Source organism: Streptopelia decaocto (assembly GCF_964273445.1).
Source record: "Streptopelia decaocto genome assembly, chromosome: 2".
Classification (NCBI taxonomy): Eukaryota; Metazoa; Chordata; class Aves; order Columbiformes; family Columbidae; genus Streptopelia; species Streptopelia decaocto.
In genome coordinates, this window is record NC_138655.1 from 44,935,339 (window position 1) to 44,963,201 (window position 27,863).

Genomic DNA, 27,863 nt, shown 5'->3' on the forward strand with positions numbered 1-27,863 from the left:
ATAAAATCTACGGATCAAAATTTAAAAACTACCTTTTAAAAAAGTTTGAGTTAACAAAAGGGACAGTCTGATCATTCAGTGACAATAAGATCATATTCTGGGTAAAAAAAGCCTGAGCATCTAAGCTATGGAAAAGCCTGTTCAAACACTCAACTTTTGATTGTAGTGTTTGCAATATATTCACAATAGCCTTAGCAATGCCAATTAGAGCAAATATTGGGACAAAACCCAAAAGACCAGTTCAGTTTTGACTTTCGTTTTATTCCATTTTACAGAATAAAACAGCACACTGGCTCTTGAAAATGAGCTTTAAAAAAGTACGTTAAGATTTGTTATCTGAGAAGACAGTGTCTCCCTTCTATGACCCAGCTTTTGCGAGTAACCTGGAAAAGACTGAAGGAGCTCGGATGCTCGGTTTTTCTTAACTGTATGATCTTCTCTTGTTGCTCTGGTACGGCTTCCTTGGATATTTAGACAGAACGCTGAATACACCAAAACAACAGGAGATGTCATTTGCAGTCTTCTCACTGACTTCAAATGACTGATGAGCTGGCCATTTAGGATTCAAATATTTCAAGAAGTGGGAGATATTGTTGAGCAAAGGGCAGAGTCATGTCTGCTGTCTTATTCTCTGCATTGCAGGTATTTATTTCATCCTCCATAAAGCAGATGCTATGACTATAGAATAGATTCTGTAAAATCAAGTTTTCTTTATGCTCATGCTCACATTTAACCTCAGTTAGAAAACATTTCCTTTTCAAAATCCTTGAATTCTACTGTAAGCATTGTCTAAGGAAATGTTATCCTACAAAACATAGTCACTTCCTGTGAAAAGAATGGTATATCCTTAATAAAACAGATGAACTTTACAGCTTTTGGAACAACGTCTCTGTTCTAACCTGCTATACCAGCTCACATCCAGGCTATGGCTTCATGGCTTAATCTTTGTTCAAAGCAGAAGAGCAATTGTTGTGACCTGGAATCTCATAGGAAATTCAGCAGAAAAAAGGGCTTGCAGTTAGGGCAAGACCAGTGTGAAATCAACTTGTCCAAGACCAGGACAGAGGGAAAACAAATGGATGCTAAAAGCACGTAAGCCACCTGGAAGTCATTCATGCGAACTAAAGATTGCAAAAGAAATTCATGATGGCAAATTTCAAAGCAGAAGGAGGGAAAGGAGACTTGCTCAGCATTCTGTTGAGTCGAGCCACTGAAGTACATATGCATTTACAAGACGTTGTAAGGTTGGACTGTTTAAGTCAGATTTTATTCTTGCACACAGAATCCAGCTAACGCAAACTTGATGCGTTATTTCCACTTAAGAATTTTTTTTTTGTTCAACTGATACCCATCCAAAATAGGTTTAATGTGTAGTCAGGTGAGTGTCTGATGAATTTTGACATATCTTGTGCTAAGCTACTGCCCCTTATCTGAGGTAACAAAGTTCATTTGAATGCAAAGCAGAAAGGCAAATCTTAAAGAAACACCTTGTGCCATGGATTTGTGATGAATAGTAAGCGCTCGTCATTCAGTTCAGGGCAGAAGTAACAGGTACCACCAGCCAACACTGACTTTGGTTTTAAGGGAAGTGGTGGAGTCACCATCCCTGGAAGTGTTTAAAAGGCGTTTAGACGAGGTTCCTACGACATGATTTACTGCCAGAGTTCAGTTAGGTTATGGTTGGACTTTATGATCCTGAGGGTCTCTTCCAACTGAAACGATTCTATGATTCTATGAAAGTTTGCCCTGAAACAGCCTGGGGAGGCTCACACAGGAGTGTACCTCTGCTGGGAAACTATAAATTCTTCAGCTGTCTGAAGTATCCTACCGCTCCTCTAGATAACACTGCAAAACTCAAATCAAAATCAACACCCACACAGAGTTTTACCTTAATTTAACTCTGCCTGCTTACATCAGATACTGCAACCAGCCTTTGTAAAAAGTGGCCTAGGAGATCAACTTTCAGATCACATGAATTTTTTACCTATTGTTTGTAATTACTTCTGAAGCTGTTACAAAGATGTGTTGCTCTAAAATGAGCCAATTAGTTTTAGCAATTTTATTGGCTTACATCTACTAAACACAGGCCAGATTTCTAAGCTTGTGGAGGTCAATTTATACCCCTTCATATGCACATGTAGTAGGTGAAAATAAACAAGACATATCTGAAGGGTGCAAAGCCTAAGTTTCGAAGTGAGCTCACAGGAAAATGCACAGAAGGCAGTAGCTGGTGCAAAGAAATTTTGTTAATAAAGGAAAAATTAATATCAGGAAATTAATCTATTTCTTGACAGTAGATCTGTTACGCTCTGGAACATTTTTCCTGAGGGAAGTGGTGGGAGCTCCATTACTCTGATAATTTAAAATCAGACCAACAAAAAAAAAAAAGTAGTAAATGTACAGCACAATACAGAATAATTCTATATAGGAAGGGTAGTGCAGTGGATGACTAATAAGTCTATCTTTCTAGCAACTATGAATCATACAAGCACGCAGTGGCTTGACACTGGATTTCCTGTGCACGGCTGGTGAAGCAAACAGACAGACTTGCACATGGTACTAGTTGGTAATGGCTGGAGGAACCAATTCTTCATATGCAAAAAGCAATTAATACACATGTTACTAGAGTGTCTGCCTAAACCCTACAGAGACTTCATGTAGTGAAACTTTACTTACAGTCCCCTCTCCCCTAAACAACAAAAGCAATGCCAGTTTCATTATCACATGCACACTCTTTTTGCTTGGACAGAACATTCTTAGCTGAAAGAACACGTTGGAGTTCATTTATGAGCTGAGTGTTTTATGTGTAACCAGAGGTAAAAATTTTTGGTCACGGATTACACCATGTTTTACTTGAGTTTAACTCATTCTCTACTCAAAGGCATATTTAAGACAAACATTTGATTTTTTTGAGTATGACTTAAATATTTTTTCACATCAAAGTTGACGGAAAGACACACAGACTTTTTATTTGATTCTTCTGTTTCCGGTATTTTCTCTAGTACGGTAGACAAGCGAGTGTTATTTGACCTAATCTGCCCAAGCCAAGCTGTTTGACCCAAGCACTTCGCTGCAGCTACATGACATTTGGCCATTGACAGAGTTGTGCCGTAACCGTGACGTGCTGCTCAGACTACAGACCAGGGCTTCAACGTTGACCCCCACAGCAGTACTTATAAATCAAAAGAGCGTAGAAGTAACACTTTAAACTACATACAGGATGGTAAGTCGGATAAAGCTGAACATGATGTGCCTTAATTTTGTTGAAAAGCAAGATTGGCCAAAACAAAGGCACTTGTTGTCAATGACCACAGAAAGTGAAACTTACTGTGCTGTATATTCTGCGTTTTTCTGAAACAATCACCTCCAACTACAAATTTGCAAACAACATATCAAAGAAAAAAGGTAGTAATTTTCCTCAAACTGTCTAGAAATTAGGGAGAGTAGGACAATACATTCAAAAACTTTTAAGCTTTGCATTTCACTATTTTTGGGAAAAAAAAATCCATGTTTCTTGAAATATGTTGTCATTGGAGTAGGCTGAGGATGGTCCATCATACCTGATGTCATCATAGAAAGTAGCTTAACACTCAGAAGAAGAGCAACAAGTGCTGCTTGTTGTGCTTTGGAAACAATATGTTTTCCTTGCCAGCAGGCTATTTTGTATTTCAGGTTTCTTCCCAAAGAGTCTAAGGTCTCTATGGGATATTATTTTTCAACCACCTTGACAGGCTATTTCTGGGTGTCACTGTTCAAACAATTTCATGATCAGAAAAGGATACATTCAAGCCTGGTACTGAATTCAGATAGATAGTGCTGCACAGACATTGCTGTGGATGCAATATAGGATAAACCACAAAATTGTTTGTTTTCTTTCTCACAGGAAAACACATACAAGCACATAATAACTAAATAATAGTCTTTCCCGTGTTGTACTCTCACAGTAACACAAGAAAACTGAAAAAAAAAACCCATTAAAATCACCACTACACTAAGGATATTTACCCACATTTTCTTTCTTACAACTTTGGTGAAAATCCACCTCAATGCAAAGGGGAACAGAAGTTTAGGCAGGCAGGTGTGAAAAAGTAATTTACCTTGATCTGGATCCCATCTGGCTCGTTTTTTATATAGTTGGGTTTTGTTGCTGTTTGTTTGTTTTTTTAATCAATCAATATTGTCCCCAGGAAAACAAAAAGAAAATAGAATAGCTATTCATTTACTTTGAGATTAACAGAGAACAGACACATCATTAGAGTTGGGACAGCACTGTCATGGAACTGTATTTATATGTCTTAAAAAATTCAAGTTTATTAACATTTCGAAATGAAATCCATTAGAGGACCTTCAAACCATTTTGGTCAGTGGACACAGATTCATCATTCAAACACTTCCAGAACACAATGAGTTCTCACCCAGGGCACTGGCCAAAGTGGATCTGGGTCTTCATCCAAGTAAAACAAAAATGTCATGGCATGGAGAATTTAGGTTTGATGCAACTACTTACTTTGGGAGATAATCATTTGAAGGACCATTTTAACATGTGTGCATAGCACAGTCAATGAAGCTATAGATATTACTACTCTCTGAAAATACTTCTATTTTTAGTGAAAACTGTATGAATTGTTCTTATTTTTTCCAGTTTTCAAAATATTTGCCTTCAAAACATACCTTGTGGGGTTTTTTTCCTCTTTTTAACTATTGTGACTGAAGAAGGGGTAGAATTAAAATAAAGGAAGACGGGGGGGGGGGGGCGGAGAAGGAAGAAGTCCAGAAAGACACAAACTTAAAAAAACAAACTCATTTTTAAATGTGCTATCCCTGCAAACAAGGAGTGCTAAACTCTCTGAAAAACCTTAATCACAGAAGATAAGCGATGGCTGACTGGCAGTAAGTGCTGAAGAGAGTGTTTTGTTGTTTTCCTGCAGCAAAGGGAGCCAGTGCCCTGGGTTGCTGGGCTGGTGACCAAATCCATAGGGCATTCCTGAAGGGGAAATGAGGAGGAAGGCAGAGCGAGGAAGGATGGGTGAAAAGGAAGGTGAGGATGAGGAGGTAGGATTATTAGAGGCTCTCACACCACCTGGTGAGTCCTTAAAGGCCCACCTCCAACTGAGCTGTGGAATTCTGCTGCACACACAAGTGCTTCAGGACAACTTCACCTATGCAAGACGCCAAGTGCCTCTACAAGATCTAAATACCCCTTTAATTCCTTTGCCATAGCAGGACCTGAAGATGTCTTGGCATTTCCTAATAGTGGGTCTGACGTCATTATCGTGCTAAAGATAAGGAAATGCCACATGTACCAGCAATGTGGCTTAAAAACACAGTGCCTGCACAAAGCAAAGGCAAGTTACAGAATACTGAAAATGAGCGAAAGCTCAGCCTCACCTGAGTGGCAGAACCCACTGACTTCAGCCACCTGCATAAGCTGGTCACAAAAGTGGCAGAACAATTCTTATCAATTAACACCACAAACAGAATTATTTCTACATTATTAACCTTGCATATTTTGCTGTTGTGAGTGGAGGGCACAGGGAAACTTTTAGCATCATGAGCACTGGCACCTTTTTCATACTTGCATTTCTGATCTTGATTATCTGATCATAGCTTTTTCCTCCATGAACAGCTTCCCACAGGTGCTGAATCCAGGATCCCTCAAACTCACTTTGTTTTATCGACGTGAGTAATCCCATGATGTTCAGTGCAGTTCCCTATTTCAATAAGGACTCACAATTCCTAAGTGATTGTAGGATCAGGGCCTTCAGGTTGTGAACAGTCATTGGCTTCTCTGCCATTAACAGGTCATTGATAAACTGCAGTTTCGTTCACATCTGACAGAGGGCTTCTGAGGTGCACATATATCACTGCCATTTTTCTGTTACAACTTTTTAAAATGCAGAATCAGATTTAAAACACAATCAATAGCAATTCAGTTGCAAGCACCTCTAATGAAGCACAGCAGAAACAATTTGGTATTAGATTTTCTCCTAAAGGGTGTCACAAAAACCATTTCTTAGTGCCACTTGATGTGCCCAAAAGAGAAGATCAAGGTATTTATCCCAGGCTCTGAGCCAGGGAGACACACACACACGCACTGAACCTCACACACTACAAGAAACTCCAGTGGGTTGCACAGCACAGGTCTTGGCATAACGTTACTGCTGCCATAGGTTGTTTGTCCTGCTCACATTTATTCCTCAAATATATATTTCTGCTATCTTAATGATTATAATTATTTACAGTTGATAGGACAATGATAACTATCAACTCTTAAAAGTATTTCCAAAAGAAATTAATTTTTTTTTAATTGAAAGCCTTTGCTAGGATACCTTGTCAATATAGGGTATATTTTTAACTCATCCATCCTCAGCAAAGTCTGGAAGGCACAGTAGATTCATATTGTGTCAAATACTGAAGAAATTACACTTTCTTCTGCTGTGGGAGCTAAGGGTAAAGGCAGAATGAAACCTAGCACATCAGTTGACTGAGCCTGTTTTCAGCTTTTCTTTCTTGAATAAATTTTCCAAACACACTTTATAATAATTCTCTGCAATGCAAACTATCCTATTCTCAACACAACTCACAATGAAGAATTAGAAGTCATTTTCACTTGCCTTCTAAAATACAATTATTACTTTCTTGGTTTTAGATGCTCGGCAAACATCCAGTGATCCTTGAAAACCAACATGATTCCCATTTTCAGACACACAAGCTAGAAGAAGAGTAAGGAATAAAATAATGCAATAATTTCCTCAACAAAAGTATGAAAAATACCAATAAGTGTATGCTGATGTAAATCAGTCCTACACTCCACCTGAAAATCCATTATCTTTGCTCATAAAGTAGATTTGTGCACTTGACTTTCACTTCCTAGAATCAATTAATTCAGATTAAGGGATACTGCTACATCTGCAACTCTAATCCAAACTGCTATTCCTAACTTCTAAAAATTACTTTATTAAGCCCTAAACTTCAAATATGTCTGTGGTATAGCAGTACTTAAATGGTCTACGTTAGCTACTTGCTTCATGCTTGATCTAATTCCAGATAAAGAAATGTATTTGATACTAACTTTATTTTCAAAAGAAAATGGAGAATATCAATACAAATCACCCTGAAATCATAGCACTAGCTCAAAATTGTGGTTTGCAATTTTTTATGTTTTTTTACTTTATTTCCAAGGTTTTCTGTAATACCACAAAGGATAACATTGTTCTAGTTGAACGCCTTGTACCATCTAGAAGTCCTATGCTAAAAAAAAGCCAAGTATTGTGAGGGTTGGTAGCATTGCAACATGGCCTGAGAACTCCAGCTCCCTTGTGGAGAAGCCAGCAAGATACTAAAGCCTAAACTTTCTGAATTCATAGCCCAAATTCATCACTAAAACATTCACAGAGACTGTTTATTCACATGGCAGCAATGCAACAAAGGACCATTTTTATTCCAGCTGGTCTCCCTAGAACCTGAAAAGCCTCACATTCCCTCCCAAACCACATCTCAGCAGGCTGGGAACTGTTACCAGCACTGCCACGGAGCCTCTCTCCTTGATTTTAAGGTCAAAAGCTTTTGGATCCGGCCACTCAAGAGAACAGACTTCACCAGCAACTCATATGCCTCCGGTACCAGGAACATCAAGTGAGATGTGTGGCTGCTCTCTCATTCTGGACATTCCTCTGAGGTGACAGTCTAGGACAGTGATGTCAAACTCATCTTTACCGGGGCCCACATCAGCCTTGCAGTTGCCTTCAAAGGGCTGAATGTAATTTTAGGATGGTAAAAATGTAACTACTCCTATATTTATACTGTGCTAAAATTATATTCAGTCCTTTGAAGGCAACCGTGAGGCTGATGTCGCCCCCAGTGAAAATGAGTTTGACACCCCTGGTCTAGGACCAAGAGCCAGTGAAGGTCCTTCTTTAAAGCACACAAAGTGGTAGGTTTTCTTACAGCTGACACTGAGAATGGAAAGGGAAACAGAGTAATGCATAAAAGCAGCCCATCTGCTTGGCAACACTTGTGTTGGAGTCAGGATCACCGTTCTTCTTACAACTTAAAACCAGCAACAGCACCTGGGATCACAGAAACCGTAAGAGAGTAGGAATGGCTGTTAGTCAGGAAGGCCTGCTAAAGCCTGCAAACACGAAGGAGTTTTGTCAAAAAACAAAACACGTTTCCAAATACACAGTAGCACACTGAGTGACTCTTAAGAAGCATCTGTCAGGTCAAGTATCCACAAGAAGAACCATGGAGAGGCAACTCTTGGGAAGGTTCACATACCTCTCGTTTAGAGAGATGAGTAGCTCGTAACACTGAGAGTGGGAGCATCCAGCAGCAAGCTCCTACCCTGGCTCCACTGCAAGACAGCACACGGCTTAAGAAGACAGCAGGACTCATGAACATGTTTCCAAATGTGAAGCGATAGGGAACTGCTGGAGAGAGTCCAGTTCAGAGCCACAAAGATGATTAAGGGAGTGGAGCATCTCCCTTATGAGGAAAGGCTGAGGGAGCTGGGGCTCTTTAGCCTGGAGGAGACTGAGGGGTGACTGCATTCATGTTCATAAGGGTGAGTATCACGAGGATGGAGCCAGGCTTTTCTCAGTGACAACCAATTACAGGACAGGGGGCAATGGGTTCAAACTGGAATACAAGAGGTCCCACTTAAATATGAGAAGAAACTTCTCCACAGTGAGGGTAACAGAACACCGAAACAGGCTGCCCAGAGGGGTTGTGGAGTCTCCTTCTCTGGAGACATTCAAACACACCTGGACGCCTTCCTGTGTAACCTCATCTAGGTGTTCCTGCTCTGGCAGGGGGATTGGACTAGATCATCTTTCGAGGTCCCTTCCAATACTGAACATTCTGTGATTCTAATAAAAACGGCTTATTTTCAATACATGGGCTTGCACTGGTTCAGAAGAAGACAAAACAATTGCAAATCAGAAAAGCAAAATGCAAAGGAGAAAAAAGCATGATAGATCTCAACTCAAAAAGAAAAATCAATTAAATCTAGGTTTAATGAAAACACTGAGAGAACGCACCTTCATACTGCAAATCTTTCAAATTTATTTTGCAGATCACACTCAGGAACAGAAGAAATGCCATTCTGCAAAATGTTCTTTAGAATAAAAACAAAAACTCAGTTGTAGTAAACTGACAGTTAAAAGCAAAATCCAAAATGAAATGAGCTGCCCTTCCATATATTTTGCAGCCATCAAAAGCTTTCAATATATTTATCAGTCTTTTCTTCTTCAGCTGAAATTTCGCTTTTCAGCTTGCATTAATCCTAGCCTTCTACATGCCCTTTCTTGGATCTTAATTGTTCTCATCCCACTTTGAACTCATATTTTGTGTTGCCCTGGAAGAAACATTGCTTGCTTAACAAGAAGAATCACAAAAGGATTTTTAGTCCATTCTGAAACAACACCGCACTATTTCTACCCCTTTTTCATGAATTGCCTTTACAAAGGTCATTAAAAAAATAAATGACATCCTATGTCAAAGGAAAGCTAGTCCATCAAAGAAAATGCTAATACGCATATAGCCAGAATATTAAGATTGCAGAAATTACCACATTCTCTGGGGTTTACATTTATTTGCATGCATTCACTCATCCAGTGTGATTCTTTGCGGCAGCTTCATGGCTTAAAGGTAAATTCAGTGCTACGACAACTACCAGGGGTGTGGAGATTCCATCCCGCAGGAGGTGAGGCCATGGAAAGGATGTGGGAAGGTCACCTCACACGTGGGGCAGGGAACAGATCTTTTTTCTGGGATTCTCTGCACAGGCTCCTAAGCTAAAAGGTGGGTGCCAGGTTTGAAAGCCTGTCAGAGACCATCAGCTCCAGGGAGTACTGATGAGATGTTCTTGGCATCTGGGGGAGGTCTGTAGCTCATTCTTCCTTGCAGGAAGGTTCAGCAGCTGTGGTGTGGGTAGGGTCATTACTAATGCTGCATTCATGACTCATCTGTGGGTTATTTCCTTAAATACACACACAGAGGCAGGAATTTTGTGTTTCTCTGGACTCCAAGTTGGTCGGGACCTTCAACATAAATGTGTCTATGACTCTGAAAGAAAATTTATCATCTGACCTTGACGTCTCTCTTCCACTTTCAGAGAGAGCACTGGTTCCATAGTTCCCTACTTGCAACAACAGGAAATGCATCTCAGGAGAAGGCTTCACAACAACGATATTTCCCAGTTACAACCCACACAAACAAAGAATAAGAGAATCTCAGAAAAGCGCTGGTCAGCAGAACAAAACCAAACAGTGGGCGTTTCAGCATGGAAGTGCTTTAACTTCAGCTGAAAACTGAAATCTTTCATCAGCAAAACCCAAATGAAGTACTTCATTAAAAGCCAAGTTTAAGTCACAAAGGAAAAAAAAAAAAGATCACTTCCAAAGTAGACTGAATGCTTTGTTCTGGGACTAAACTGCATCTCCCTGGGATGCTGGGGTGCCTCACTGGTCTCCTAATTTTGGTGCTTGTGGACTGGTCTATGGGGCTGCTTATGGGCAAAGAGTCACCTCGGCGGTAAATGCAACCTCCCCACCGGACACAGAAGCTGCACACTGGTGACACACCATAATATCTCTGGGCTGGACAGTGTGACTGACTGGAGACATGAGGGAAGGGACAAACTGCCGCAGTAGCTCAGGAAGAAAAAAATTGAAGTTCAGGCTGAGGTGAAAGAAAACTACTGATTTGGAGATGCTGAAATGCTCCATTTCAATAATGAATTTTTAAACGAAATGTTAAGAAATTTCTGAATGGGAAGTTTCAGTTACAGTTTCTATTGGTCAGTTGTTTCTACAGAGAGCAAATACTTTTTGCAAAACATTACACAGCACTGAAAAATTATTTTTTTTCAGTCACACCAATTTTCTGCTTTTTGAATAAAATTCTATATAAGCTATGCTAGAATAAAGAGAAGCACAACAAAGTCCATCTTCGTACTCAGTGATAAGACAGTTTGGACTGTTTGGTTCTGATGCTTCTTACACTCAAAAAGCTGTCTATTTATTTCAGTATCAATATTACATGCCTAAAATTCACTAGTACTGAATATAAAAGCATGTCTTCTTACACGAGGGAAAAATTCCCTGGTTTATTTTCTATGAAGCCTCACAAAAGTAAGAAACGCAAGTCAGGACTGAATTCAAATCCGTATGTTCTTAGACTCACAAGTGTCACTGTTAATTGTCTAAAATATGAATAGTACCTTGAAAAGATCAGAAATAGAGTTATATTTTTAAAGATAAGACGTGGCAAATTGTTGGTTTTTTTTTTCCTACCCTAACAATGTGGGTTTGGTGCTTTAAAGCTCTGTGTTTTGTACGTGTGAGGTTTTTTCTTCCTCTCTTTTCATAACAGCTGCTTTTTTCTTTGCCTCGCTTTTGAGAACACTCTACGCAATTTTTAGAAAAATAAGCACTGCAAATGAATCATCAAATGATAGTAGTTAAGCCCCAGCCATTGTGGATGATCCTGCTGAGGGGGAGCACGGGGGTTTACTCAGACACTGGTACCGCGTGGGTGGGCGACCCTTGGCAGGGGCTGTGTGCGCTCAGGAGGTGCCCATTCCAGTTCCTGCAGGTCAGGAGCAGGGACTGGAGGGCTGCACAAAGCGCAGGTGAGCACCACTCATCGAGTTCATGTCCTTTTAGTCAAGACAAGCCATCTCCGGAAATCCATCCAGCAAGACCTGGACAGGCTGGAGGTTTGGGCAGGGAAAAATTTAATGAAATATAACAAGGGAAAGTGTAGAGTCTTACAGCTGGGCAAGAACAACCCCAGGTTCCAGTATAAGTTGGGGAATGACCTGTTAGAGAGCAGTGTAGGGGAAAGGGACCTGGGGGTCCTGGTAGACAGCAGGATGACCATGAGCCAGCATTGTGCCCTTGTGGCCAGGAAGGCCAGTGGCATCCTGGGGTGAATTAGAAGGGGGGTGGTTAGTAGATCGAGAGAGGTTCTCCTTCCCCTCTACTCTGCCCTGGTGAGACCACATCTGGAGTGTTGTGTCCAGTTCTGGGCCCCTCAGTTCAAGAAGGACAGGGAGCTGCTGGAGAGAGTCCAGCGCAGGGCAACAAAGATGATTAAGGGAGTGGAGCATCTCCCTTATACGGAAAGGCTGAGGGAGCTGGGGCTCTTTAGCCTGGAGGAGACTGAGGGGTGACCTCATTCATGTTTATAAATATGTAAAGGGTGAGTGTCACAAGGATGGAGCCAGGCTCTTCTCGGTGACAACCAGTGACAGGACAAGCGGCAATGGGTTCAAACTGGAACACAGGAGGTTCCACTTAAATATGAGAAAAAACTTCTTCTCAGTGAGGGTGACAGAACACTGGAACAGGCTGCCCAGGGGGGTTGTGGAGTCTCCTCTGGAGACATTCAAACCCACCTGGACACCTTCCTGTGTAACCTCATCTAGGTGTTCTTGCTCTGGCAGGGGGATTGGACTAGGTGATCTTTCAAGGTCCTTTCCAATCCCTGATGGTCTCTGATTCTGTGCAAGGGCCTTGTTATCTGGAAGAGGTCCACTGGCAGCCTGGCAGGGGTGTGAACAAGCGGGTCAACATGACTTTAGCTGGGATTGTGTGAAAGCACTACAGCAATGGAGGCCTTTCAACCCTGCTAATATCTTCTAATGGAAAGGGGATTGTAGAGACTTTCTGCAGCCACAAACCTCTCCTTGTATATTTTACAACCAAATCCCATCTCTGGATTTAGCTCAGCATAAGCTAACGTAATCTTAAAGTCCTGGTGTGTGCAGCAAAGCAAAAAAATCTTATTATGACAGTAAAATCATGGCTGAGGTAAATATATTCAGCGTCTCTACTTTCAGACATTTGTAAACTACTGAAAAATGCTGTCCTTTGGTCTAAGGATTTCATGTCTTGTCAGTTCAAAAGCCTACTTAAAAACAAACAAGCTAAAAATGTTTGGCAGTTATTTTTCATCCTCCAAAGTGCTCAGATAGGAAAATAAAAGAGGAAATAAGTGTATAAAACATGGAAGGTCATAACTTATTATCATTCAGCCTTGAGAAGCCTTCCTCCTGCAACCAGGGACTAGCATGGCACTTGGATCACACTAAACCAGCTGGGATTGCACACAGAGGTTGCCATGGGAAGTCAGCTCTTGTGTCAGCTCCAAAATTTTTTGTGATGCCATTTCTTCCTACTTATGTTGAAAAAGTTATAACGGAGGTCTATTGACAGAAACATTTGTTATTTGACAGTGTTCTTAAATAGATCTAAATCTGACAAAACCAAGTCATTACTTTGAGCAGTGGCCAGTGTTATCAGGGCTGCAGTAGTTAAATACCAAAGGAGACAAAGTTACGTGATCGGTAAATAAAACAATCTACGAACTCCCACTTGTTTGGGACGTGAAGCCCCGAAGTGAGAAATGGGCTGACTTAATACTAATCTAATTACAAGTGTGGAATGTATTCATCCTCAGTCAGGTCATTGAGAAGAACAGAACCACTCCTGGTGTTCAAAATATTCCTTCCTCCTGAAACAAGTCACTTTGGGATTAACACAGGCATGGACTCTACACCATCTGAAAGGGCCTCTGATCATTGCAATCCATATTCTTAGGGACTTTGACCTTCTCTTTGTTGCTGTGGTTTTGTGATGCACTGTACAAATAATTTTTAAAAGCTTCTTGGATATTGATTCCTTACCTTTTTTTTTTTTTTTTACATTATCATTGTCTCCTTCCTCACCTCCCCCAGTAAGCTAAGAAATGCAGTCACCCCACCTTGCAGACACTGATGTATGTATATATTCAGGCATTTATTTCCCTTCCCTGATGCATGTGTAGTTTGATCCTGCTCCAGTGTATGTGCTGGGTGCTCCACCATCAATAGTTTCACAGGAAGACACTCAGAGTCAGGGCAGATCTCCTCAGAAGTGGCTTCAGTGGAGTCACATGAATTTGTGGAGCTAGGAACCTACTGCTCTCATTGTGCATTACACACTTCTTGTGTACAAGAAGGCACAGATTAGCTGTACTGCTTTATATTTTGCTGTAAAAGCTTCTGGATTGTGGTAGTTTTTTTGTTGTATTCCATGATAACTGTTCCATGTATTTTCTTTTCAAAGGGGAGATTTAAAAATATAATATTAAAAAAAAAACAATGGTAACATTACAGTTACCAGTTACAACTGCTGCCGTTTTAGAAACAACTGCTGTAGGTGCTTCTGCTGAGAATACTTGCCAAGTAGAAAAATGCAATAGTTAAGAAGCTAGTTAATACAGATGCATAGACAACATGGAGCAGGGCCTTATATATCAAAATTCAGCTAAGCACCTTAATATCTAATGACATTGATGATTCACAAATAGTATGCAAGTGGGTGCTACCACTTTCCAAAACAAAGCCACATCAAACCCGCAGCTTTTGCAAGGTAGGGGAAGATTGGCTTATTGAAAAAAAAAAAAAAAAAAGAGAGAGAGAGAGAAGAGAAAAGGAATCAATTGTGAAAAATAAGCTGTGAAAAAAGGCCCTCTCAAGGTCTGAGCTTCCGGCCAAGCTGTTCACATGACATATGCTAACAAATATTTTGATACTCAAGGAGTGTGTATGAGAGTACGCTGGAGCTTCAATTTAAACGTATTAACAACAGCTAACAACATTTCATAACTAATGTTCCCATCGCTGGTATGTTCTACTCAAACACTAGCAGAAGTATGAGGTAAAGCATAAAGAGCAAATATATTCTTACTGAATCTTTAACCCCTTGTTAACAGAAGATTCATTGGACTTAGCCACACAGACAGCAAGAGGCCCAAGAAGCTGCACTGCTGGGAGTCTGCCAAAGCGATAAAAGAAAAGTCTCTCCTTTTGGTTTGGGGCTTTGCGAGCAAAGCAATAAATTGTTCTTAATTACTGCATTTGAAGACTGCTAGAAAAAAATGTAGATTGGGCCGGTATCTTGTAGTCCTTACATGAAAATAGTTGCATGAAGAGCTAAGTAAAACAATATGCAAGCTCTGCTGGTATTTCAGTAGAAGGAAGTTGATAAAAAGAAAAGCAAAGAAAGGAAAAACACCACCATGAAAAAACACTCACCCTTTTCCCCCCTCCCAAAGCCCTCTGAGAGTCATCCACCTGAATGCTGGTTATTTTGGATAACTGGATCTCATGAAACAAGTTTGTTTGTAGCTTACCAAAGCGTGTTGGTATCAACAAACGGGGATGTAAATCACAATGCCAAAGGGACGACCATCACTTATTTCTCTGTGTTAGGTAAGGCCACAAGAGAGTCCCCTAGAAAAAAACAGTATCAAATTCTAGTGGCCCAGACTTGCTTGGTTTCAAAAAGCTCGCTCAGGAGTGTTAAAATCAGGCCCTGTATCCCCACTCTCTGCATTCTGAGCAAGGCAGTGTGCCACAGGGCCCCCCGCATCAGTCCATACCTTCCCCTTTGCAGCACCAATGCAAACAGAAGCAAATTGACAGCCCACCTGCTGCTGTCAAAGGAACAGTTCACCCGCATCCTGCCCTCTGCGGTAAATCTGCATTTCCCCACCTGGCCCAAGGTGCAGCCACCACACGGCTTCCATCTGCAGTGCCCCAGTAGTGCACAAAACTAAAGCTTCTGGTCAGCTCCAGGTAACTGTGACCACCTCTTACATTTGGCAGCAGTTTCCAGCTCTCCTTCCATTGTGTAGTTTCAAGGTCTTGCAAAACACATGTCAGTGTATGTAAGGGAAATCTGGGTTTCAAGGACAAATCTTCTCGACAGCTGAGTAGTAAGATGAGATTGACTCATAGGTATAGAGTCTGCTGTGAAAGACAACTTAGTTTTAAAATATTTTTCCTCAGTTTTGAGCAGCAAATGGCATCGGGATATGGGACTACTAAGGTTTCTGCTAGTGTTATTTTATTCCTCTTTTTTTTTTTTTTGGTCCAAATTCCCATATTTCCTGAGCCATGTCCTTAACTGGATATTTAGACTAATGTGAGAGATGCATTAAAAATACATAAACATTAAAACAGAGTATATGCATCAAACAGAGCATATGCAAAATGGTAGATTTGAGAAATATTCCCTGCTAAAATTTCAACTGTTAAATGTGTTTTGGTAGGCAAAGAAGACTCTGCAGCTTTTTTAAACGTGAGGAAATCCAAAGGATTACATCAAATCATGTTACAGACACTGACAGATACGGGCGTTCAAGCAAAACAGCTGTCATTAAAGCTCCTGTGACTGCTTAGAATACATTGCTGCAGTCTCCTAAAAAAAGAAAAAAAAAAAAGGGGCGGGGGGGAGAATAGCTTAAATCTATACTTTAGCTTCAGAACAGAGATGCAGCTCCATGTTTCTTCCTTTTTCTATATATAAAAGCCACACAAACCATTTCTATGCCTGTGGTCATCAGCAAGGGTCAAAAAGCCACAATATGGCCACCCACAAGCCGGGACCGCAGTCTCACATGTACTTTCCTAGGACTGCACTTACAGCTATGTGTCTGTATTCATTTTATTTAACATTCAGGCATTCTGGATACAACATAACTTCCTACATTCCAGATGTTCACAGACTGCGATCACTGGTTAGGGCGCCTGAAACAGCATCCAGTGTCAGTACAGCTGCTAAAATGCTGTTGTGTCATTGCTTTCCTCCGGCGCTCGTAAAAGCTGTCCCTGCACATCTCCTACAGCAACAGCAGCCCGCCACAGCCACCAAGGTTTGCATTGTTCTGTGTGACAACTAGCGCAAATTATTTAGTGAGATAATTTGCATGCTCATACGCCATGCGTGGTCAACGAGCCGCAGTGGCTGCGATAAGACCGAGCTGCTTAAATCCAAGCGCCACTTGGAAAGGGAGAGGAGACGCTTGGGCTTGGAGGGGAGAGCGCACACAAGAGCAGCTCTGTGCTGGGGAGAGAGGGAGGCCAGCATGAGGCACCACTGGGCTGACTGGTCCATGGAACGTCCCTCTGGGGAGCTGGGAAGGTTAAGGGATGGCAAGACAAGCAAGCAGTTGGGTCCAGGGCACGTGTAGAGATGACTGAAGGTCACAGAGAACTACTTGCAAGGAAGCGTCACCTCTAAACCAGCCTTTTTGCTGAACTTTTGATTACCCTCATGGCCTGAAGGTGATCAGCTTTGATCCAATGTTCATGTGATCACAGGCCATAGGAATAAGGATGGTTTTGTCCTAATGATTTTTGTAAGTCTCAGCTCCCAAAAGCATGGTTCAGGCCTGGTGTAACCTATCCCTCTGTTAGCATAACAAGGTTGCTAACTTGTGTAATTGCTGATTTTATTTATGGCATAATACTCGCACAGTAATACTGATAAATACATATTAATGCCTTTAAAAGTAGTTTTCAAAGGAAACGCAAGACAGTTCTAGCTGTACACGTCTCAAACCTTCCCTGTTCATATCCTGCCCAGAGAATGAGAGTCATTTATTGGGAAGGAGATGCCTTTTGTCCCTGCCCCCCCAAGGTCAGTATTCTCAAAGCCTTTCTTCTAGTCCTTCCATCTGGCTACTTGGTGAACTCCAGAGGCATTTGCATTGATGGCGCAGGACTTAGCACTAGATCTGTCATATATGGTTAAGCTGCTGCTGGGCTAAGCTCCCTTTTTTATCCTGAGTGGTATTTTCTCTTTGAACTTTAGGAATTTATACAGTGCTTTATCCTTTCAAGTATCGCTAGAAATTCTTCATAGGATCTACAGCACAGGCAGGGCCTTTTTATGACAGAAAGACACAGTAGGTTTCCATGCTTTGCAGTCGCTGTAATATAGCCCACTGCTTCACTAAGCCCACTAACATTACATTAATTTTTTGGAACAGAGCCTATGGTAAAGAAGTCATGGCCATTTGTTCTGATAGTCAAGCACACCATGAAAAGTCTGATGGCCTACAACAAATCAAGAGAGTTTTATAATGCCCAACTACACACTTTCATGTGTTGACAGAAAAAAAAGAAAAAAAAGCCACAAATTGCACAGTAATCATATCTTTCTGTTAGCTTGTTTTTAAAAGTAAGATGGCAACATTTAAGTGTAAATGCAAATAACAATGACAATTTGGAGCTCTTAGTGTATGAAAAAATGAAGCATTCCCTGTGGAAATACAAAAGAGCACTACAACGAGACAAATGAAATATACCCTTCACCAAAATGTGACGGTATTCTGCCTATTCTTCTACCTAAGAAGGATGACTGGCTATCCATGGTGCAGAGAAATGTACTTAGTAGCTGCATTTTAAGTTACTAATCTTGTACAACAGTTATTGTTTATCTCTTCTGTGCAAACAAGTTCCATGCTGTTGTCCATACTAGTATCAGTCTTAATATGGTTAGATTAAACAGGAGTCAGGAAGGAAAAATTAGCAAAGTGCCTTGTAGGGTAAACTGATGCAGTGTTCACGAACACTGATTGCTTTTAAATCTTCAGTATCTGTCTAGAGAAACAGGGACTACAAAAGTAATACCTCTAATATTACAGTATGTATCACCTTACTTTGCAGAAGGTTATACAGAGCACAGTGTGATTCGGTTCAACATCCATCTGCAGGCTTAAAACACACAGCAACCTACTTTCCCCTCTTCAGTGCCAGTACTTAGTTGAGAACAAATATATTCCTACCTCAGCAGACTCACTAATAAAAAGGAAATCAGTGCCTTGTCTGCTGGCATAAACAGATACAGCGTGACCCTGCTACTGCTATCATTTGGTCTTCACCCCATAAAGGCCTCCTGGGGTGAGCTCCTCGTGTAAGTAGGCCCATAAGGTCATATGAGATTCTTTTCCCAAAGACACTTTTGCAAGGTGAGTCCAGCTCTGTCATGTTAAGAGAAAAAGAACTTAGCTGGAGCACATACTAATTTTCATTAACACAGTCTTCATCTGATAACCTGGTGGGTTTTTTTTCTCTTTTCCCCTTACTCTTTCTTTTCTACTGGCTTCAGGTTTTTTCTTTCTACCCTTCCCTTTAGCCTTGCTTTACTTCTCCTTTTCCAGCTTATTTTTCTCCATCACACTTTCCCTTCTTAACAACCCTTCTCCCTCCATCCTGTTTTTCTTTCACTTTGTCCTCTCCCAGTCCTTTGGAGGACAGCACCGGTGTTTTTCTAATAGTCCCACCAGAAGCAGCTGAATGCAGGTGATAAGAAAACTGATAAAAATCACTTAAGGGCTGTGTTCCCTCTAGCCTGCACAAAGGGGAGTTGTAGATGTGGGCTAAGGAAATGGGGATTAAATTGGGGATTAAATGAGTCGAAACTTGCAGAATTCCCACACGGGATTTAAATTTCTGTAGTTCACATTAACTAATGCATGCCACCATTAAACTGTTTGCTCTGATTATTATTTAAGAAGGGAAAAAATTAACAGATTCACGTGGTAAACACATCTGAAAGACTAAAATAAGAATAAAAGTTAATAAAAGCGTGTGCACATCAGACATTATACTGAGACCAGAACATATTCTTCCATTCGATATTCAGAATGCACCAAGCATACCTCTGTCATTTCCATTACAGGAGAGCAAATACTTGCCTCTGAAACCTACAGGAGTCTTTAAATGTCTTCTGAAATCTAGGCTCCAGGAAATTACTTCATTATTTCCCCTCTCCAAAACAGTCCCTTTGTCATACTCATTTTGGACACCTTGCCAGGTAAGTCAGCCCCCCAAAAAAGCCTGGTCTCATCCTTTTAAGACAAAATGTACTCCCTAGAAACATACTCCCTTGGCCTGCCAGCCCATTCAGTGCCAGTTTACAAAATTGCCCCATGTACTGTGTGCACTTTGGAAGGCAGTGACTGCTTGATTCAGGAGTCACACAGATGCCATGTCTTCAGGTTAAGCGCAAAGAGATTACTTTAGATCGGGTAAATATAATTTATTTCCAGGATTTGAGAAAAGATTTTTCTTATCCCAGTAATTCCTGCTAATCTAAATTAAGGGTCCTAGAAACAGAAAGCTGAATCTCTGCTTTTATACTGAGGGTATCCAGAGGTCATTGCAAATTTTGCCAAAAATCACAGGTCGCTGGTTTGCCCTATCAGCACTAGGAAAACTGTGTCCACAGACCTTCCAGAATTTTAAGAGGAGCCCGAGGCAATTCCCAGCTGGGTGTGCGATGTGAACCACTAGTGCTCTCTCCTTGTAAGGAGAGCTGGACCTTCAAGCAAGATACTTGTGTGCCCTGAGACAGCAAGGCCAGGCAATTCTCCAGCACCACATTGATAAAATTAGGGAAATAGGCTCAAGGGAAATAGGCTTCTCTAATCAAATCCCTGTGCAGGCAAGTCACTTAGCTTTCCTGTGTCCCATCTGTAGAGATACAACTAACGTTTAGCTCTTTGAAAGACTTAAAGAGTGTTTAATTATCAGTTATTATACGGTCTACGTGCATGTGTTAGCTGACTGCCACCCATGGAGCATTTACTCACTAGCTAACTACACACAAAGACTTTGGAAACTATGACCTGTAGAGAAAGTTTTATGTTCCGTACTGATAAATGACTTCTATGCAACTCTTGCTTAGTGAAGTATTTCATACTTCAAAATGTAATTCAAAGTGAAAAGCGTGGCATGCACGTATTTCCACTGAGAAACTTGAAATTCAAGCTGTACTATTAAACATGTTGGTAGAATCTGAGTTGGTAGCAAGCTTCAAGCAGTTTTTAAGGGGATTCACTGCAGTAAAGTGTCATTTTCCACCTTCCCAGTTGTAGTAACAAGAGTGCCTGAATTCAAAAGACTAAATAGCCTCCTTTGTTTATTATATAATCTGCAAAACAGCCAGCAGAGAGAGCAACGAGGAAAGCAGAGATCCTTCTTCTGAGCATACTGACATGCCCTTGCCCCAAAAGAAGTCCCTCTTCAGGCTCATTGCTTTAGTACTCAGCCTTTTGCTTTAGCAACATTTTTTTTCAAATCACAAAGATCCCTATTTATTATGCCCATACATATAATTATCTACGTCTACACGTATGTGTGTGCTTTGCTGGCTGCCCACATTCAGGCCCATCTGTGAGGCTGGCACTCTGCCCACCGAGAAGTTGGTCGGTCCGTTTCACCAAAGTGTAACTGTCAAGCCGTGATGGGCTCTGGTGGGCAGCCAAGAGCCCTTCTCGTTCCAGGGAGGCAAACCTCCCAGCGCAAGCTCCAGTTTGTGCTGCACACCACATGGCCACGCTCATTGACAGGCATGCCAAAGCAAAGAAGGAAAGAAAAGAGGGGAGCTGACTGGTACTTCAGACTGTGATCAAGACCTACTTTGTGGCGGTGATTACCGTGGACAATGCTGCTGTGGCTAAGCACAGGCCAACCATCATTTAACTTTAACTCTGGCACCAACCAAATACAACAGCACAACTGTGAGAAGGCTCAATAGATGTAAATAGCCACTATACAGGGCAATTCTGCGAGGCATAAGGGCATGTACAAATGGCCAACAAAAGGCAGCTTCTTTCACACATGTGCAGACTTGCTGAAGAACCAGAGTTGCCCAGGAACCAGGGGCAAGATCAGAACAACATGCATCAGAACTTCAGCTCAAATTCTTCCAGAAGATCACGCTATAATACCGTGTCACTCACACAGGTCCCTCTTACATTTGTGATTAAAGCTGCTCTTTCCTTTTCTCCTTGCACTGGATTTCATCTTTATCACTTGAAGACAGAGATAGGTCATGGTTTACTTTTAGGTTTTAATCTTTTAATGGTAATAATTACATTCCAGGAAATGTTGCATTGTCTTCTACTTTTCCTCCAGTAGCCACAAGAAGTCTGCTTTGGGGCCACTCAACTTGGTTCTTCCTCCTGGATGGAACCAGCTCAGCCACCCTGCCTAGTACAAAGCGTGGTACCAACACAGTTCCACTTTCCCGCACAACCAAAGATGAACAGTTCCACGTGCTGTCACTGCTCAGTGGATCTATTCACCCATCAGTATCACGAGCAAATTTTGGCACTAAACCACCAGCTCCTCTGTTCCCCAGGAAGGCCGCAGGGCAAAATTATAGCAGACTTTCACTTAAACCAAGGTAGTCAAACTTAACTATAGAGGAGTTTTAGCAGTTAAAGGAGCCTCCACTCACACCCACTTGCGAGGAGCTGGCGATCAGAAGGAAGTTCGAGCCGAATTTTTGAAAAGCCGCGGGTAACACTGAAGGATTTCCTTTCCCCTGCTAATTTTCATCATGTCAGACAAATCCTACGTTATGAGTCTTACATCACAAAGCAGTTTATAGAAGTCACTGTCACATCACATTTTAATTGCTGTTACCACTTGAGACAACAAAGCCAAGGCAGAGCTTGTCGGCACTAAGAGAAAAGAAAGTCAAGTGTGCTTCTGAAATTTGCATTTCATTTTAAGCAAAATAAGCAGAGGCATCCAGACCACCACATGAGGAAATTCCACATGAATCTTCTACTTTATTTTTTTGTAGAGCTCCACCCGTGGCACTTCTGACATCTCTTCCAGCTAAGAAGATTAAAAAAGCCCAAATCATTGGAGATATTGCATTGCTTCTTGGCATCAATCTGGTAGAGGATTTAACTGAAAAGCGCCTTTATTTCTGTACTTTGTACATTATAGTATGGAATTCTGTTAAGTTGTAATCTCTTTTGAAAAATTACAAAAATCTCTGTATTTCCCTTTACAGGCTGTTCTGGTTATACAGAGCATCCTTTATACAAATGCAGCCTCTGTACAAGAAAAGATACAGCTCAGGATTTTCCTCTGGGTCCTTATGGCACACGCACAGGTCCAAACTGTCAGTGGTACTTCTCACATAATCAGTATAAATATTGTGGACACAGGAGCAGAAGATGACATCACACAGTTAACGGTAAAGGTTTTGCATAGCACACAGGAACAGCACAAAATAATTACATTCCCTAGCAGCAGTTGTGGATATGCTGCGGATAGGCAGTACAGTTGTGATCTCTTTCTCTCTTTGCTGGGAGGAAGAAAATACACCAGGACTGGATTTATGTCGTTGTAAATGAGAACAGGATTTAGCTTCATACATTTTAGTCCTGGCTATCTTAAGAAGCAAGGCAAAACCGTGGCTCTACTGAAGTCAATAAAAAAATGCTATCGATTTCCAGGGGGATTGATATTAACTTGTGACTTCATGGTGTTCCAATTCCACGGTACCTAAACCCAAAGAGGTATTCGAAGGTTTTTCTTAGATCTCCATCTGCCTAGAGTTGAGATGGGTTTCTTTGGAGATTTTTAGTTCTGTTATCACTTTCTTTATCAGTGCAATGGGTCTGAGATTTGTTGATTTCCACACCAGGGCACAAAGACCATTGAAATTTCCAAGTTCTTGCAAGTGGCTTGGCATTTCATCTCAGTTGCTGACATTGCTAAACCCTCCCTGCGTTGATTTCTCCATGTGACATTCTAGATATCTATACATCTAGAGAATACAACAGGTGTATCTAACTTAGAAATAAATAAAGCATTTACGCTTCAATTGGAATTGTTATTATTTACAGCTAAATTGGCACATCTTTCCTGCACGTGTGCCAATGTGTCTTCATTGTAACGGTTTCCCAATTTAAGGCAATGTGAGAGGACAAAAGCTTTTTTTGCAAGACCATTAACACACACACACACACACACACACACACACACTCCACCCCAAAAACCAGTATTAATGTCTTGTGATCACAAAATGGTGACTAGTTACATTCATGAGATTTAGAAATATACAGATCAGTAATGTTCTGCTACAACTTTAAAATAAAAACCTCATGTATTTCAAACAGTCCCTCTAGTAGCTTTTGTAATGAATAGGGAGAAGGAGCCATTGCATTACACTCTTCCAGGCTATTCTGATTGCCCCACACACAATTTCCCCCCCGCCTATCCCACCCTGCTATTTTCAAAAACGTGTCATTCTTGTGCTGTTTGTGAAAGTGGACAGAATTTCGAGCATCTGCTCCCAAATGGTTATAAATCAAGGAACTTTCATGCTCTATTAGCTTGAGAAGATTGTGTTATTAATGATTGCTATTCGAAGAAGTTCAGAGTAAGTGTCTAAGTGAAGACATCTCTGATGTAAGGCTTTGTTTTCTTTCTGAAAACAGCTGAGTGAGCAGTCTTCACTCTCACTGCTTAACATATTTCTGAGGCTACCACCTCTAAGAAATTTCAATTATTTTCATTAGCTTAGCAATAACATCAGCACCCCCTGGAATCAGAAACAATGCTGCCATTCCACAGCAACACTCGTAATTCAGCGTAGACAAATATTGGGGCCTATAAAGATGCAACGCTGCTCTTACTCTTCTACTATGTATCTGATTTCAGCAGCCTGAAAAAGCTGGTGCAATCTACAACGCAGAAAATGAAAATGTATTAGGTCATACTACTATTGGATTTGAAACAATGTAAGAAATGAACAGCCTGGCAGACCTGATTTGCTTGGCAAGTTAATATACCGTGATTTCCCACATGATCCCAACCAACAGCTTTTCATTCCAATAGAAGCCGGACCAACTCTGCAAAGAAAAGGCATCCCAGAGTCAGAGGACTCATTCAGTGAGTTTTTTGCCTGCTAGTTACTTGCCTAGGTGCACAATGAACGCAATGCACCCCGTGCATGAATACCACATAATACCCAATTCAAAGATAAGAGGTCTGACTCATCACTCCATTGCACCAGTTTTGTGCCTTCGGGGCTCCATGTTCTTCCATGGTGACTCAGTCCCAAGACTCCCCTCTCTCCAGGAAAAACATGACAATTCATGCAGTACATGTCAGACTTACCCATCAACTATAATACCCGTTTGCACGGCGAAACTAATTGGAATGGAACATTCCATACCACTTACATTCTGCTGTTATGCCTAGACATAGAAACATATATAATTAATGTAAAGAACAGTAGTTTGAAACACAAGTCATTCGAATTAACCTTGTGACACCTGGCAACACACTTAAGGAGCCCTCTTTAAGAAAACAGTCCTTGACCAACATTAATAGTGTGAATATGTGCAAGCTGAGATTAACAGCAGAGAATTAAGGAGGAGATTAGTCACTGGAACAAAAAGTTTCTCCAGAATAGCTCTCATTCCAAGATTGCTGCCTTCACTTTCCTAACCCAAAGCTGCTAAAGCAAAAGAAAGAAACTTTTTGGACAACTGTAAGATAGGCATTGACTATTTCTTCTGAAAGGACACACTGTGTTTATGACAGCTATTTTTGGCTTTCAGCTATACAAATATAAAACATCATGAGGCAAATTTTCTTCTCACAGTTTCATGTCGGTATATTCATTGATTTCAGTGCAATTATATCTGATTATTTGCCTGGCACGGAAGTTAGACAGATCAGTGCTGACCCTTATAGGCAATTCTGAATAGACTTATGCTAGGCAAAATTGATAGGAGGAGATAATCTATTCTACAGTCTCTGAGAGCATACAACAGCATACAACTGTAGAAATCAAGGAAGTCATTAAAAAAGGACTAAATCTTCAAAAGCCAAACAAAACAAACAAACAAACAAACAAAAAATCCATCCTTCACCTTCCTCTAAACCTTAATAGATTGCTATCCAGCAGCTTACCATAATGTACTTTGCTTTTTTTTTTTTTTCCCTCATTGTGGAATCGGTAGGTTACCCTCGCATGCAGAGATCACAGCCACACATTTGTTTTCATGATTGAGACCTGAGGGACTTCCCAATAAGAGCTGAATCCACCATGGCTGAGCTTGCACAGTTTAGCCATCCTGGGCACTAGTGCACACAACCAGTAACACAGCAAAAACTGCTTGTGGAAATGATCACACACCATTGGGGAGCCACATATCCTGGGCAACACACACATGAATTATCCACTTGCCCATGATCACAGTGTGCACACGTGTAATTTTGTATTTACTACTACCACTGCAAGGCTATAGCACATCATTCTGACTACAGTTATATCTCATTGAGAGGTCTGGTCAGGTGTTGATATTCCATGTGTGAATTCTTAAAGGAAGGAAAGATTTATCTTGAGGCATTCAGTTATTCGAATTTTAACTTGTGATAAATAAAAAATAAAATCCACAGAAGACCACAAAAACCTCTAGTACATTAAATACCAACTTCAAATACATACAGGAGCTTGGCTTGTGACTGCAACAGGAGGGTGAAAACTAAAAATGTGTCAGAAGGATAATTCCCTTTTGAGGAGCAACATGAAGACACAAACTTAAAATAGACATTGCATTGGCTTTTATCTCATGCTCACTTACCCTTTGACAACCAGAAACCAGCATGACTTAAACATCTAGCACTGACTACTCACTAGTTGCCATCGTTTATTAGTGAGTAGGTGCCCACTGATGTGTGCATTTATAGGTGTAAGAGACAACCTGGCGTTGGGTAAAAGTTAAGGAAACAGCTCCATAGCTATGATAGGATTAAACCCCAGAATCCGTGCCTTTACCTCCCAATATTATACAACTACTTCTCTATCCCAACAACAAGGGCAGGAGCAGAGGTACAGCATTCAGAAGTGAACAGTAACTCACAAAACTTCGAACACAAACCAATACATTTAAAGCCTACAAGCACCAAGTTTGTGATATTGCTTCTTCCTTGGTGAACCTCTCCTTCTAATATCTTCTGACTCACCAGTAACTATCAAGGATTATCAGACAACACTGATTACCACCAATGTGTTTAAAATACTACCTCAAACATCGCCCATGCTGGCAAGTGGATCCAGTGAACATGAGATTCAGTGCACAAGGATGAGATTGATCATAGTCACCAGCAAAATCCCATTTTAGGTGTTAGTTATTGCACAGCATGGGACTGTAGGACAACTTAGCTTGGCCGCAATGACTAAGATTTCCACTACCAGTCACCAAAGTTTCCAATGAGTCAGTGAACACACAGGTAAAGGTAGGGCTGCCGTGTTACGGGGTGCTATCTTTTCACCCCTTTTACCTCAGCCTGCCACAAGACCTGACAGCAACCCACCAGAAACAGCCAAGAAGCCACCGAGTCCCCTCTCCAGGCCAGGGGACCCAAGGACCTGCTGCATGGAGTGGCTGGGTGGGTCACTGGGAGCCAGCCCGCCGTGCCGTATGCCCGAGCACACTCACCTGCCAGGGCGGGACCACCTCGGCAGGTAGCGCCAACCCGCCCTGAGGACAACCAGGAGCGCGGTGCGACCCCACCGGGGGCGGCCTCGGCGGGGTGGCCCGGCCCGGCACCCCCCGCCCTCCCCGCCTCGCCGAGGCCGCCCCCGGACACCACGGCGCTGAGGGGGGAAATCCCGGGCACCCGCTGCCCCACACAGATAGACGGCAACAGGCGACGCGCCCCCCTCCCCGCTCCGCTCCGCCCGGCACCACGCACCCGCTGCCCCAGCCGGCATCGCTACCTCCGGACGGCTCGGTGCGCTCCCGCCGCCACCGCCGCTGGTGGGGCGGATCAGCTGATATTTACCTGTGAGGTAATGCACGCTCCGTAAGGTCACCGTGCACCCGCCGGCACACGGTGCCAGGCAGGAGGGACGCCGGGAGCGGGAGTTGCTGCTGCTCCTCCGCTGCCACCACCGCCGCCGCCGCGCACGGCGCCGGAGCGGGGCGGCCGCGCCGCGCAGAGGCAGAGGCGGCCGCTGCCGCTGCAGCTCCTGGCACATGCTGCAGGTGTCAGCGCAGGAGCTGCCCCGCCGCCCGGCCGCCGCGCCCGCCCCCCGCCCGCTGCGCATGCGCGGCCGCCCCACAGCGCCGGCGCGATGCTTCTGCGCCGGCGCCTTGCGGTGGCTGAAGCCGCCGCGAAGCCGGTGCCCGGCCCCGGCGCTCCCCTCGGGGGACGCTTCCCCGCCAGCACCACCGCGCGCGCGGGGGGGAGGGGGCGGCGG

At 42.2% G+C, this 27,863-nt stretch overlaps 1 protein-coding gene across 3 annotated transcripts in view; it reads right to left on the minus strand.

Moving 5' to 3' along the window:
* Positions 1–27,601, minus strand: part of DTNA (dystrobrevin alpha) — a 230,317-nt gene extending 202,716 nt beyond the window's left edge. The window contains exon 1 of one of the 3 annotated variants that reach the window (XM_082043803.1): positions 27,446–27,601. The gene's annotated coding sequence lies outside the window, so the exon portion shown is untranslated. The remainder of the gene's footprint in view (positions 1–27,445) is intronic. The other 2 variants (XM_082043805.1, XM_082043791.1) reach the window with 2 other exon arrangements.
* Between the last annotated feature and the right edge of the window lie 262 nt (positions 27,602–27,863).